The sequence below is a fragment of the Thalassophryne amazonica genome, chromosome 14 (genome assembly GCF_902500255.1).
Source record: "Thalassophryne amazonica chromosome 14, fThaAma1.1, whole genome shotgun sequence".
Classification (NCBI taxonomy): Eukaryota; Metazoa; Chordata; class Actinopteri; order Batrachoidiformes; family Batrachoididae; genus Thalassophryne; species Thalassophryne amazonica.
The window spans coordinates 27020684-27035302 of NC_047116.1; the positions used below are offsets into that span (position 1 = coordinate 27020684).

A 14619-nucleotide genomic window follows, 5' to 3' on the forward strand; every position below is an offset into this window, starting at 1 on the left:
AAGTTCAGAGAGAAGTAAAGGCAGCTCCAGGTTTTGTTTTTTTTTTGTTTTTTTTACATGTTCACTCGGGTTAAAACTCTCTCTCTGCTCCGCGCTCGCTGTGCACTGATGGTTCTCAGCAGACTAACGTGTCGTGCCTCCATTCAGGAATCTCCCTCACCCACCCCCTCCCTCGCAGTCTGCAGCCTGTTGACACTGTCCAAGCGCGCGCGCACACACACACACACACACACCAACAGCTCCTTCGCTCCTTCGGTAAACTCCACATTTTAGATGGCTTTAAAGAAGACGGCCACTGTTTTAATCGCCCGTCTTATCCAAACGGCAGGACGGATCGCTCCTCCGCCTCCATGTTATTGTCCTGCCTTAAGACGAGAGCAAAACAGAGTGAGCGAGGCTGCAGCACATCAGATTCTGAGTCATTTTATGCTTTGTGGATAAAATAAATAATTCACGGTAATCGCGAATATGAAAAATAATCGCGATTGGCAAATAGTATAATAATTGTGACAGCCCTCATGTCGGCATGGCTGTGCTAGGACCAATTTTATTCACTTTATACATGCTTCCCTTAGGCAGTATTATTAGACGGTATTGCTTAAATTTTCATTGTTACGCAGATGATACCCAGCTTTATCTATCCATGAAGCCAGAGGACACACACCAATTAGCTAAACTGCAGGATTGTCTTACAGACATAAAGACATGGATGACCTCTAATTTCCTGCTTTTAAACTCAGATAAACTGAAGTTATTGTACTTGGCCCCACAAATCTTAGAAACATGGTGTCTAATCAGATCCTTACTCTGGATGGCATTACCCTGAGCTCTAGTAATACTGTGAGAAATCTTGGAGTCATTTTTGATCAGGATATGTCATTCAAAGCGCATATTAAACAAATATGTAGGACTGCTTTTTTGCATTTATGCAATATCTCTAAAATCAGAAAGGTCTTGTCTCAGAGTGATGCTGAAAAACTAATTCATGCATTTATTTCCTCTAGGCTGGACTATTGTAATTCATTATTATCAGGTTGTCCTAAAAGTTCCCTAAAAAGCCTTCAGTTAATTCAAAATGCTGCAGCTAGAGTACTGACGGGGACTAGAAGGAGAGAACATATCTCACCCATATTGGCCTCTCTTCATTGGCTTCCTGTTAATTCTAGAATAGAATTTAAAATTCTTCTTCTTACTTATAAGGTTTTGAATAATCAGGTCCCATCTTATCTTAGGGACCTCGTAGTACCATATCACCCCAATAGAGCGCTTCGCTCTCAGACTGCAGGCTTACTTGTAGTTCCTAGGGTTTGTAAGAGTAGAATGGGAGGCAGAGCCTTCAGCTTTCAGGCTCCTCTCCTGTGGAACCAGCTCCCAATTCAGATCAGGGAGACAGACACCCTCTCTACTTTTAAGATTAGGCTTAAAACTTTCCTTTTTGCTAAAGCTTATAGTTAGGGCTGGATCAGGTGACCCTGAACCATCCCTTAGTTATGCTGCTATAGATGTAGACTGCTGGGGGGTTCCCATGATGCATTGTTTCTTTCTCTTTTTGCTCTGTATGCACCACTCTGCATTTAATCATTAGTGATCGATCTCTGCTCCCCTCCACAGCATGTCTTTTTCCTGGTTCTCTCCCTCAGCCCCAACCAGTCCCAGCAGAAGACTGCCCCTCCCTGAGCCTGGTTCTGCTGGAGGTTTCTTCCTGTTAAAAGGGAGTTTTTCCTTCCCACTGTAGCCAAGTGCTTGCTCACAGGGGGTCGTTTTGACCGTTGGGGTTTTACATAATTATTGTATGGCCTTGCCTTACAATATAAAGCGCCTTGGGGCAACTGTTTGTTGTGATTTGGCGCTATATAAAAAAAAATTGATTGATTGATTGATTGATTACACTTTCTTTCCAGTCTTGCCTTGAATTTCGTGCATTCTTATAATTTATTATAATCTGTCATTCCCATCATACTTCAGTATACAGTAGGTGGCATTGTTACTGCTGCAAATGTCTTTTACTGCCACCTGGTGTTATGATAATAAGATAAATTTAAGATAGATAAATTTTATTGACAACTTCATAACATAATCAGAAAAAATTAAAAGTTGCATCCATTTTCATTACACTAGAGTCAGTCATTTCATAATTATTAGGACTTAAAAAAAGATGACGTTTAACCTTCTTAAATAAGGGCTCAGTGTGTCTGTTATAGCTGCTACTTCAAAATGCTTTGAAAGCTTTCTTTTGGAAGCTAATACGTTGTCTCAGTATACTGCTGCACACTTTCCGGGTCAGTGACTCACAATTAGTACACTCTTTCTTCACTGTCCGAAGGACGGGTACTTTGCTAGTTTCAAAATAAAACTACACACAACAAACACATGCAGCATCAAACTTCATAACACAAAACACATGCATCACTGTAAAAAGGGAAAATAAAAAAACATAAAATAAAACATCATAAGAACACAATCTAACAGCTACTCTTGGTACTGCCGCAAAACAAGCACATAGTATACAAATAATGAATGTTTATGAGTTCAGTTTTGCCTCGTTGTATGAGACATGTCATCTCTCGCCTCATGAAATATTCTTTCCATTGAGCGATGAATAAACATTTATATAAAATATAAATTATATAAAACAATTTTATTTGTTTTATATAACAGCTAAAATTGATTCAATTTGATGTTTTATTAATTTCTGAACAAGACAAAAGGGACTTACATTTGGGTGTGCATCGCTGGTGCTTTGCCGTCAAGAGGTTCCAAACAGTCCAACACAAATTTTAAATAGCAGTCCAATCCAATCCAAAAATGTTCTCGGTCAACTTGCAAAAACAGTCAGATACTTCAAAAACAATCCTAACGATGTAATCCATACCTGATGTCATGCACTGACTTTTTCCTGTACACTGCTGTCTGCTTTTCTCAGTCCACTGAAAATTCGTGACAGAAATTTGTTGAGTTCCTCATCCAACAGCAGTTCTACTTAGCTAGAGATGTTCCAGCGAATACTGCAAGTGCCTCCAGATTGCTTATGGTGTAGTGGATTTAGTTTTTCTTTTGTGTTGAAACAATGAGAAGCATCAATTTGCCGTATTGAGGTTTTAAATCCCGCAAAATATCTCAAAACGTAGGAGAGGTCGCTGCGCTGCGAGATGTCATTAACATTGAGAACTGCATTGAGACGGTCTGATCAGGCTGCACTTTAACCACTGCACATGGAGAACAACATTAACATCGCAACATAAAACTCTTTGTATATTGTGCCTAAAACTCTCGTGAATATATTCTCTGGGTTTATAGATGCTGTTATTGTGTTTGTTTTATGTAAACATGCCAGAATCTCAGGTTGTTTCTCCGTTATTTTCAGTAGGGTTTGCTGTGAGCTGCGATCACTTCCTGTTCATGTCATTCTGAGGGAAAGTGAAGTTTGCTCTTTAACGTCCTGCTTATTGTCCTTTACAACACTGTTTGTCCTCTTTGTTCCAGAGTAATATATATATATAATATATATATAAGATGTCTGAAATTCGGTTTGCATTTATTAAATTCCATGCAGATTAAACGTAGCAGACACGGATTATTTGGAATATTTGTTTTAGCAACTTTTCAGGGTCTCATGCAAGCAGCCTCTTATTAACATGATGAAAAGCATAAAAATGTACTTTTACTTTTTACTAATATTTTGATAGTATAATGTTCATTTGCAATTGTCGTCATGTGGATTCTATATGTCAGGGGTGGGCAACTTGTTCCAGAAAGGGCCAAGAGGGTGCAGGTTTTCTTTGCAGCCACTGACTTCAGGTGATTTCACTGATTAATATCACTTTGAGCAGATGGAATCAGTTAATCAGTGAAATCACCTGGAGTCAGTGGCTGCAAAGAAAACCTGCACCCTCTTGGCCCTTTCTGGAACAAGTTGCCCACCCCTGCTCTATGTTGTGTAGACTACAGCAACTCTCTGGCATGCAAAGAATTAGGGGATATTTCAATAGGGCGAATAAGCTGCTAAACGCTGTAGCCGCTAGTGTGCGCGTGCAGTGAGCACAGCGTGCAATAGCACAAATCTTATAGTACCAAAATTGCATGGTAAATAGCACTGAAATTGCATGGTAAATGGAACACAATGGCAAATGGTATGAATCATTCATGTCACGTGACATACAAACCACCAATCAAATGACAAGGATCTATTCAGCCATTATATAATCTGCACTAACTCATACTGCCCTGAGTAAACACTGATAAGCTTACATTGACAAGGGATGCTTTTCTGCAGATGGCTTTTCAAAGTAAAGCTCTGTTATTTCGACCTTTGACCTCTTGAAGTCATAATGCATACTACATATATGAGTTTTTTGACAATCGGGCCAGTGCAACTGAAGTAATCTTGCTCACAAGTGAAAAGTGTCATGACTGACTGACTGACTCCCCACACACAGTGACATAAAAAAAGTTACGTCCATTAACTAAACCAAACCAAAAAAATTAAGTACGTTAATAAAAGCAACAGTTGAAATGTGTTGGATTTAGTAATAGCATGCCAAACGAGTTATATTGACAAAAAAAAAAAAAAAAAATTATAAATCCTAGTCAATTTCACAAGGAAAGTGGATTCATATTTATCTGAGCAAAAATAATTTAGATTTACTAAATATCTGGAGGAAACTGATTAATTTTTAGTGATAATCTATGGGAAATTGACTTATATTTATTCAATATATGGGTGAAATTGATTTACAATTACTAACTAAGTGGGTGAAATTGATTAAATTTAATACATATCTGCATAAAAATGATTTGGATTAAGGAAATAAAATAAATATCAACTCATATTCCTGCACAAAAGTATGTAAGGCCCGTTGGCTGCTCCTTTGTTTGCACTGGGGATCGCCACAGCAGATCCAAGGTGGACCTGCATGTTGATTCAGGCACAGTTTTTACACCAGATGCCTTTCCTGATGCAACTCTGCATTCCATGGAGAAATGTTTCAGAAGTGGAATTTGAACCGGGAACCTTCCGCATTGAAACCAAGTGCACTAACCACATTCACACTGTTGTAGTAAGTAAGTAAACTGCAGTTTACTTACTGCAACAGTGTAAATATGTTGAATTAAGCAACAATGTACTAGAACATAAGCTGGGCAGGGATGGTGGCCAAGTGATTAGTGTGCTTGGTTTCAGTGCGGAAAGTTCCCTGATCAAACCCACCCTTACCACATTTCTCCGTGGAGTTGTGTCAGGAAGGGCATCTGGTGTAAAAATTGTGCAAGAATCAAAATACAGGTCCACCCACAGATTTACTAGATAGGGTCAAGCTGTCCAAAAGGCCTGCCCCGAGCGGATCACGGCCCCGCCATCTTGGAATGTTGAAGCGCTGCAGCTGTCATGTTAAATGCATGCTCGGCGCTTGTAATCACTGTCAATTCTCTGGCCGACTTCTCTGCTGTTATTTACATTTAAGATGTGAAAACTTGTGCTTAGGTCAATTCAGATACGTAGATTTGATTTCTGAAGTCAGATTTATCATAACTGTTGATCCTTTCTCCCTATAAGGCTGTGAATGGAGCGTAAAGTGGGGCTCCTGTCAACAGAAAACATGTCAACTCTCTGGCTGATTCTTTTTTTCTCTGCTTTGACAGCGAAGGATTAGAACAAAATCATCCCGTGCTGGACCGCAGCCCCCGCCCACCCAGCGGCCGCGCTCGAGCACCCGACCGCCGAGATCCCCGAACCGGCCGGCAGTGCCGCTCATGAGCTCCTCATCATTGCGGACAGCCAGCTGCAGGTGACGGGGAATGATACGAGTCTTCCCACTGAACCGAGCAGCGCCACTGGCCAGCTCGAGGATCCCAGCGGCCAGACACTCGAGCACAGCCGCCAGGTAAGTGGGGGCTCCAGCACCCACATGCTCCATACAGCCCCCCCCCCCAGCAGGCAGTGGACACGGCCGACTGGAAACTGTAATCCAGCAAGCGAGTCTTCACCTTGGCTGTGGCTTTATCACCTGTTTTGCCTCTTGCACACATGATTTCGTTGTAATCCTTTGCTGTCAAAGCACACAGAAAAAAAATGAGGAATCAGTCAGAGAGATGACTGATGACATGAGTTTTCTATTGACAGGAGCCTCATATCACTTTACGTTCCATTCACAGCCTTATAGGGAGAAACGATCAACAGTTATGATAAATCTGACTTCAGAAATCGAATCTACATACAGCTGTATGCAAATGTTCTGGCATCCCTGATGATTTCCATGATTTTCCTTTATAAATCATTGGTTGTTTGGATCAGCAATTTCAGTTAAATATATCATATAGCAGACAAACACAGTGATATTTGAGAAGTGAATTGAAGATTATAGGATATACCGAAAGTGTGCAATAATTCTTTAAAAAAATTAGGCAGGTGCATATATTTTGGCACCCCGACAGAAAAAATACATCAATATTTAGTAGAGCCTCCTTTTGCAGAAATACCAGCCTCAGAATGCTTCCTATAGCTTCCAATGAGAGTCTGGATTCTGGTTGAAGGTATTTTGGACCATTCTTCTTTACAAAACATCTCAGGTTTGTTGGTTTCCAAGCATGGACAGCCTGCTTAAAATCACAGCACAGCTTTTCAATAATATTCAGGTCTGGGGACTGAGATGGCCATTCCAGAATGTTGTACTTGTTCCTCTGCATGAATGCCTTAGTAGATTTTGAGCAGTGTTTAGCGTCGTCGTCTTGTTGAAAGATCCAGCCCCAACGCTTACTTCAACTATCCACTGATATTGACTGGAATCCATGTGACCCTCCACTTTAACAAGATTCCCAGTACCTGCACTGGCCACACAGCCCCACAGCATGATGGAACCACCTCCAAATTTTACTGTAAGTAGCAAGCATTTTTCTTGGAGTGCTGTGTTCTTTTTCAGCCATGCATACCGCCCCTTGTTATGTCCAGATAACTCAATTTCAGTTTCATCAGTCCACTGCACCTTATTCCAAAATGAAGCTGGCTTGTCCAAATGTACTTTAGCATACCTCAAGTGACTCTGTTTGTGGCATGTATGCAGAAAAGGCTTCTTGTGCATTACAGCATCATATAGCATCTCTTTGTGCAAAGTGCGCTGTATAGTTGAACGATGCACAGAGACACTATCTGCAGCAAGATCATGTTGTAGGTCTTTGGAGCAGGTCTGTGGGTTGACTATGACTGTTCTCATCATACTTCGCTTCAGCTTATCTGAGATTTTTCTTGGCCTGCCACTTCGAGCCTTAACTAGTACTGTGTCTGTGGTCTTCCATTTCCTCACTTTGTTCCTGACAGCTGAAATCTCTGAGATAGCTTTTTTTTGTATCCTTCCCCTAAACCATGATCTTTGTTTTCAGGTCATTTGAGAGTTGTTTAGAGGCTCCCATGTTGCCACTCATTAGAAGAGATGCAAAGAGGGGAAACATTTGCAAATGGCCACCTTAAATACCCTTTCTCATGATTGGATTCACCTGTGTAAGGAGGTCAAGAGGCAGTGAGCTTACCAAACCAATTTTGTGTTCCAATAATTAGTGCTAAATGTATTCAAATCAATAAAATGACAAGGGTGCTCAAATTTATGCATCTGCCTAATTTGCCTAATTTTATTTAAATAATTATTGCATACTTTCTGTAAATATTAGAAACTTCATTTCACTTCTCAAATACCAGTGTGTTCGTCTGCTATATAATATATATAACTGAAATTTCTGATCCAGACGACCAATGATTTATAAAGGAAAATAATGAAAATTACCAGGTGTGCCCAAACTTTTGCATACAACTGTATCTGAATTGACGTAAGCACAAGTTTTTCACGTCTTAAATGTAAATAACGGCAGAGAAGTCGGCCAGAGAATCGACAGTGATTACAAGTGCAGAGCATGCATTTTCTACTGACAGCTGCAGCACTTCAACCTTCCAAGATGGTTGAAGTCCAGGTCACGTGACCAAATTACCTGTCTATTATGGGATGTCTATAGGTTCACCTTAGATCTGATGTGGTCATCCCCAGTACAAACAAGGGAGCAGCCGAAAGGACTTATGTACTTTTGTGCTAGAGTACGAGTTAATATAATTTATTTTATCTGCTTAATCCAAATCATTTTTATACAGACGCAGTTAATATAAATCTATTTCACCCAGTTAATTAGAAAATGTAAATCCATATAATTAATAAATACTTGTATAAGTCAGTTTCACCTAGATTATCAGTAAATGTGAATCAGTTTCCCCCAGATATTTAGTAAATCTAAATTATTTGCTCAGATACTTAGTAAATATGAATCAGCTTTCCTTGTGAAATTAACTAAGATTTATAAAATATTTTTTGGCAATATAACTCATGATTTGGAGTGCTATTACTAAATCCAACACATTTCAACTGTTGCTTTTATTGACGTACTTAATTTTATAATTTTTATATATTCAGTATTTTTAATGAAAATTGTAGAACTTAAAATCTATTTAATTATGTATCACTTTAGCTTCAATTCAAAATAACCAAACTTAAGCAAAATTTCACATGAACCATTTATAAATTACAGCCATGTTTATACCAAGTGATTTCATTTTTCAGAGCTCACAAGTAACTGGACAAAGTAAATAGGATGATGACAAAGGAGGATTTTTTTTTAATACAACCTTTAGAGTGCAATGATTGTTTCATTTCAACTCCATTGTGGTGGTGTGCAGAGGCAAGATTCCCAGAATAGTCACTGTCCAATTACTTATACTTTACTTTTCTTTTCTCTCTATATATGGCAACTTTAGAGTTGTATGTTGTTATTTTTTCGTTTGTTTGTTTGTTTTACCACTATTCAGCCAGTAGGCTGGATGTTACTGTGTGCGGGGAGTCAGTCAATCACAAGTCAGTCATGAGACTTTTCACTTGTGAACAAGATTACTTCAGTTGCACTAGCAGCTACAGCAGCTTATTCACCCTATTGAGATATCCCATAATCCTTTGCGTGACAGAGAGTTGCTGCAATCTAAACAACATAGAGAATCCACATGATGACAATTGCAAATGAGCATTATACTACCAAAATGTACATTTTTATGCTTTTCATCATGTTAATAAGAGGCTGCATGCATGAGACCCTGAAAACCTGCTAAAACAAATATGCCAAATAATCCATGTGTGCTATGTTTAATCTGCAAACCAAATTTCAGACATCTTATATATATTACTCTGGAACAAAGAGGACAAACAGTGTTGTAAAGGACAATAAGCAGGACGTTAAAGAGCTAACTTCACTTTCCCTCAGATTGACATGACAAGGTAGCACATCTAGCTATAGTTAGCTTATCTTCTTGATTTTCATTTTTATTTTACATGGTGTACATTTTTAATTATTCTTCAGTTATGGGATCTTTAATAGATATCAACATATAGTATCTAAGTTTGGGGTTTCCATTAGATAGCATAGAGAATATGTATTTTGTCTTCTTATAGTAAGCTAGCATGGTGAACTTTAGATAGATACCTAAAACATATTATATCATAGCTTCTGTTTCTGTAATAAAATAACCACATTTATAGCTTAGCCTACTAGCTATAATTTAATTTTACTACTAGTCTACAGACTAGGTAAATATATAATACAATCTTCTCGTAAATATTTAGGTTTTTAGAAGTTAATGCCTATAATATTATGTAGTAACTATATTTCTTGTATATGTTGTTTATTACCCTTATTGTTTAAATATCACTTATATACATGATGCCCTTTTTCTTGAGCCACTTGGGTGGGTAGGGAGAGTTCGCATGGGATAAAAAAGCTTTTCAACCTACCATTCCTGGTTCTCAAGACCAGGCACCTAAGTGGCTCTACTCTACTCTGTTTTACTCTTCTTTTTTAGATATTTAGCTACCTTAGTATACACTAGTAGAGTTTTACCTTAGAATTGGAATGTATTCTAGAAGACATACCTTACTGAATTTTCATGAACATGAAGCGATCGCGGCTCACAGTAAACCCCATTGAAAATAACGGAGAAACAACCTGAGCTTCTGGCATGTTTACATAAATCAAACACAATAACAACGTCTATAAACCCAGAGAATATATTCACCAGTGTTTTAGGCACAAAGAGCTTTATGTTGCGATGTTAATACTGTTGTCCGTGTGCAGTGGTTAAAGTGCAGCCTGATCAGATCGTCTCAGTGTTAATGACATCTCGCAGTGCGACGACCTCTCCTAAGTTTTGCGAGATTTTGCGGGATTTAAAACCTCAATAGGGCAAATTGATGCTGCTCATTGTTTCAACACAAAAGAAAAACAAAATCCACTACACCGCAAGCAGTCTGGAGGCATTTGCAGTATTCGCTGGGACGTCTCTAGCTAAGTAGAACTGCTGTGGGATGAGGAGCTCAAGAAATTTCTGTTGCAAATTTTCAGTGGACTGAGAAAAGCAGACAGCAGTGTACAGGAAGAAGTCAGTGCATGGCATCAGGTACGGATTCCATCGTTAGGATTATTTTTTGAAGTATCTGACTGTTTTTGCAAGTTGACCGAGAACATTTTTGGATTGGATTGGACTGCTATTTAAAATTTGTGTTGGACTGTTTGGAACCTCTTGACGCCAAAGCACCAGCAACACACACCCAAATGTAAGTCCCTTTTGTCTTGTTTAGAAATTAATAAAATATCAAATGGAATCAATTTTAGCTGTTATATAAAACAAATGGAAAGAATATTTCATGAGGCGAAAGATGAAATGTTCCATTCAACGAAGTGAAATTGAACTCATAAACATTCATTATTTGTATACTATACTATGCGCTTGCTTTGGGGCAGTACCAAGGGGTAGCTGTTAGATTGTGTTCTTATGTTGTTTCGTTTTCGTGTGTTTTTCCTTTTTAACACTGATGCATATGTTTTGTGTTATGAAGTGTGATGTTTCATGGTTGTTGTGTGTAGTTTTTTATTTTGAAATTATATAGCTGCAGAGAGTCTCCTGCCAAGCCTTTTATATATTTCCTGTTCTCACATGATGTTCTCACGTGATGTTCCTGCAGATGCATATAATCAACAGCTGGGAAGAGGGATTAGACTTCCTGCTGCAGACTGTATAGCGATGACATTGCTGAAACTGTGGGCTCAATTGTCAGAGAACTGTGTGGTTTATTACGAAGATGACTACTGAGGCACAAAGAGCAATATCCTCTGAAGAAAGGGGTGACGAGCTAAGAAGTGCAACAGTAGCATAATCCAGTCCAGATGTTAGATTTCATGATGCATGGAATTTTTCTATACGTAATGAATTTTGAGGCAAATAATTGTTGGATTTAATTGTTACTTAGATTGCAGATCATGATTATTTTCATTATCTATTGATGGGGTAATTATTTTGTTGATTAAGCATTTAGTTGTTTGGCCCAGAAAATGTAAAAAAGGTGAAAAACATTGATTAGTGAATCCCAAAGACCAACATAACATCTTCAAATGTCTACTGTCAGGGAGAAAATAACCATTTTAAAAGCTAAAATCAGAGAATGGTGAGATACAAAAAAAACAGACAAACAATGAATTGATTATTGGATAATTTTTTTGTAATACTGTAAAGAGAACAGTGGAATCAAACTATGTCCTTGTGCATTTTTATGCTTCCTCGTCCGTTTCCCCTGGGACCAGACTCCTTAATGGGGTCTGGTACTTTTTATGCACATTACGGGAAAACTCCTCATTCTGTTTGTTTCTGGCACGCCAAACCATTATGGAGGTTTGTGATTCTCTTAAAATCTCTCAGCATGTCCATCGTCCATTTACGGGAAAATCAGAACTTTTTAAACATCTTAAAAGCCCTCAGTCATTGACATGTCGCGACACAAGTGATGAGCATATGAAAAAGTTGTGGTGTTTTCACTTGCACGTAAGGGTTCGTAAAAGCGTTGGACCAGCCTTGTCGCTCCAGCTGGTTTTCAGATCAGATTCACGCATTTTATTGTGATCACAGAGTGTGTACGTAGATTATATAATATGTTGTTGTCTAATTGGTGTGAGGGATCAGGGTGTGTCCCTTTGGTGATGTTGGATCTCATGGTAGACCACATGTTAGCACCTCAGTGTCGTTTTTGTTTTGCTTTTGGAACTCTGTCACTGGCCTCTTGTGGACTCCTTTCTCATCCTCTTCGTGCACAGCCACGGTTCTCACTCACACACTCCTGTACACTCACAGTCTAGTGTCTATGTCCGTACTCGAAGAAACACCTGTGCATGCCACTGTGGCACTCTCTCCTCCTCTCCCGGTCTCATCTGTCGAGCTAAAAATAGACTCTCGCTCAGGAATCTCTTACAGACTCTACTCGCGCTCTCATTTGTGAGCTCTTCCCGCTCACATCCAGCCGAGCATCGCTCAAAAATGTCACAGTGCTCATGTCACAAGATAGTTCTACCTTTCTCTTCACATGCTTTCTGCTGCACCGCCATCGCTCTGCATCTTCCTTAGAGAGGAAGATACTTTTGATTTGCAATGTTACTCAGAAAACATCATTATGGAAAAAAACTCTGTCACCTGAAGTTGGCTGTCAGCTAACAGATTGAGGGTGTGTAACGTCGAGGAGTGCTGAGTCAGGTGGTGGGAGGTGCCTGTAAGACCACTGTGTTCAAGGTCAAGCTGAGGACTCACAACCATTTTAGCGCATAAAGGCTTTTTCTGCAGAAGTCGGTTGTTTCAGTTCCTTTTTATACCGTGTGGTCTTCCTCAAACAATGATGTCATTTTGATAACTGTAACCACTTGATGAAGAACTGTTTCTGTAAGTAGTATATTTAGGAACAATCACACTCAAATAATGACTGTGAATCATTTCACGTTATGTGTCACGTCAGTGCATAAGACTTTTTGCAAAATGGTTGACTGAATGTTAAGTTTTTATGACATGTTATATACAAAGGATAATAAATCAACAAACAAATAAATAAAAATTACAAAGTGGGTTTTTCTTTGTAATAATTAACTATCCCAGTGAATGAATGCGTGATAGCTTTGTGCACGTTCATTCACAAGTACACACTGCAGGTTTAAGCCTAGTTTACCTAGTTTAAAATTGTTAAGTCAGAGAAGACAGTTGGTTGGGAATTCATTGTAACTGCACAACCAATGTACCAACCTGGCAAATTCACCATGTGTAACTGAAGAACAAATTCAAATTATTCAAATTAAAAAATAAGGTTATGAGTCGTGAGCCGTATCCCACTTGTCTGTGTGTGCTTTCATAGTTGTTATGGCTCAGCAGCTGTTGAGCAAAATCATTTTTTGATCAAATTAGTTGCAAGGTAACTCATTTCTGTTTGCTTGAATAGAACACCTTATCGGAAACTAAAGCATTACCATGATAGTGGACAAAAAATGCATTAACCCAATACTCGAATTTCAGCAGTTTGTTCGGATTGAGCAGTTTTTTTTATTAAAATACCCATGGAGATCGTAAGTTTCTGTTTTGTCCGATGGAACATTTTTTGTTTGTTTGCTTGCTTTGACCCAAATCTAATTATTTATTGAGACTGGAGAACAGATTTTGGTCTTAACTGACTTAAACTCCAAAGTTATACTTAATCTAACTGAACAGTTTTTCTGAAAGTGACTAAAGAGTCCTTTGACTTTTGACCCCAAGGAAATGACCCTTGGTGTTATTTCAGAAACAGAACAGCAAAATTGTGCCATTGAAGAATTGCACTTATCAGGTTGACCAGAGCCCGTTGTGGGGGTGTCAACTGCTGTGCAGAAGACCGCCCTCCAGAACTGGATCAGGAAGCAGCAACACAAATGATGGCAGAGCTTGAACAGTCATAGAATGGTAATGAGACTCTAACAGGTCAGTACATGTACAGCTTGTGGGGAGGAACCTGAGACGTCTGTCCATTTTTTGGGCCAGTGTCCAGCATGCTGCTGCTGTACGGAGCGGAGACATGGAGGACAACAAAGACTACCACCAGGAATGTACAGACTTTCATCAACAGCTGCCTGAGAAGAATCCTGCAGATCCACTGGCTGAACACCATCAGCATCTCAGACCTGTGGCAGCGTGCCAACCGAAGTTGAGATCCGGCGCAGAAGATCGACTAGGCACATCTTGAGGAAACCAACTAGTAACATCACCAGACAGGCGCTGGCATGGAACCCCCAGGGAAAACGAAAAAGAGGATGACCAAGAAACACCTGGCGACGGGACCTTGAGGCAGACAGAAAGAAGATGGGATATACCTGGAAACAACTGGAGAGGGCTGCCCAGGACTGAGGAATCTGGCGGACTGTTGTCAGCGGCCTATGCTCCGAGAGGAGTGACGGGCAAAATGATGATGATGATGTCCAGCATGGGGTAGACTGAGGCAGAGGTTTTGGGTTCCTTTATCTTGGATCCTGACCAGATTAGGAAACTAAAGCTAAGAAAACTGTTATCCTTTATCAAAGGTACCAGGAGGTTTAAATAAGGTTTATTTTGGCGGGAGAAATGGGCCCCTTTTTTGTGGCCTACACTCTGCTGGGCTGATAGTCCACCCCCTCTTTCCTAACCTAACTTATCAGGTTGTAAAGGATCACAGTGGAATATTTTCTCTTTTTTTAACTTAGGGTGATGTCATGCAGAAGAGAAATGATGTT

The 14619-nt window shown here is 39.4% G+C and overlaps 1 protein-coding gene across 1 annotated transcript in view; it reads left to right on the forward strand.

The window, feature by feature from the left end:
• LOC117524869 (disintegrin and metalloproteinase domain-containing protein 23) overlaps window positions 1-14619 on the forward strand; it is a 57632-nt gene that overhangs the window by 10535 nt on the left and 32478 nt on the right.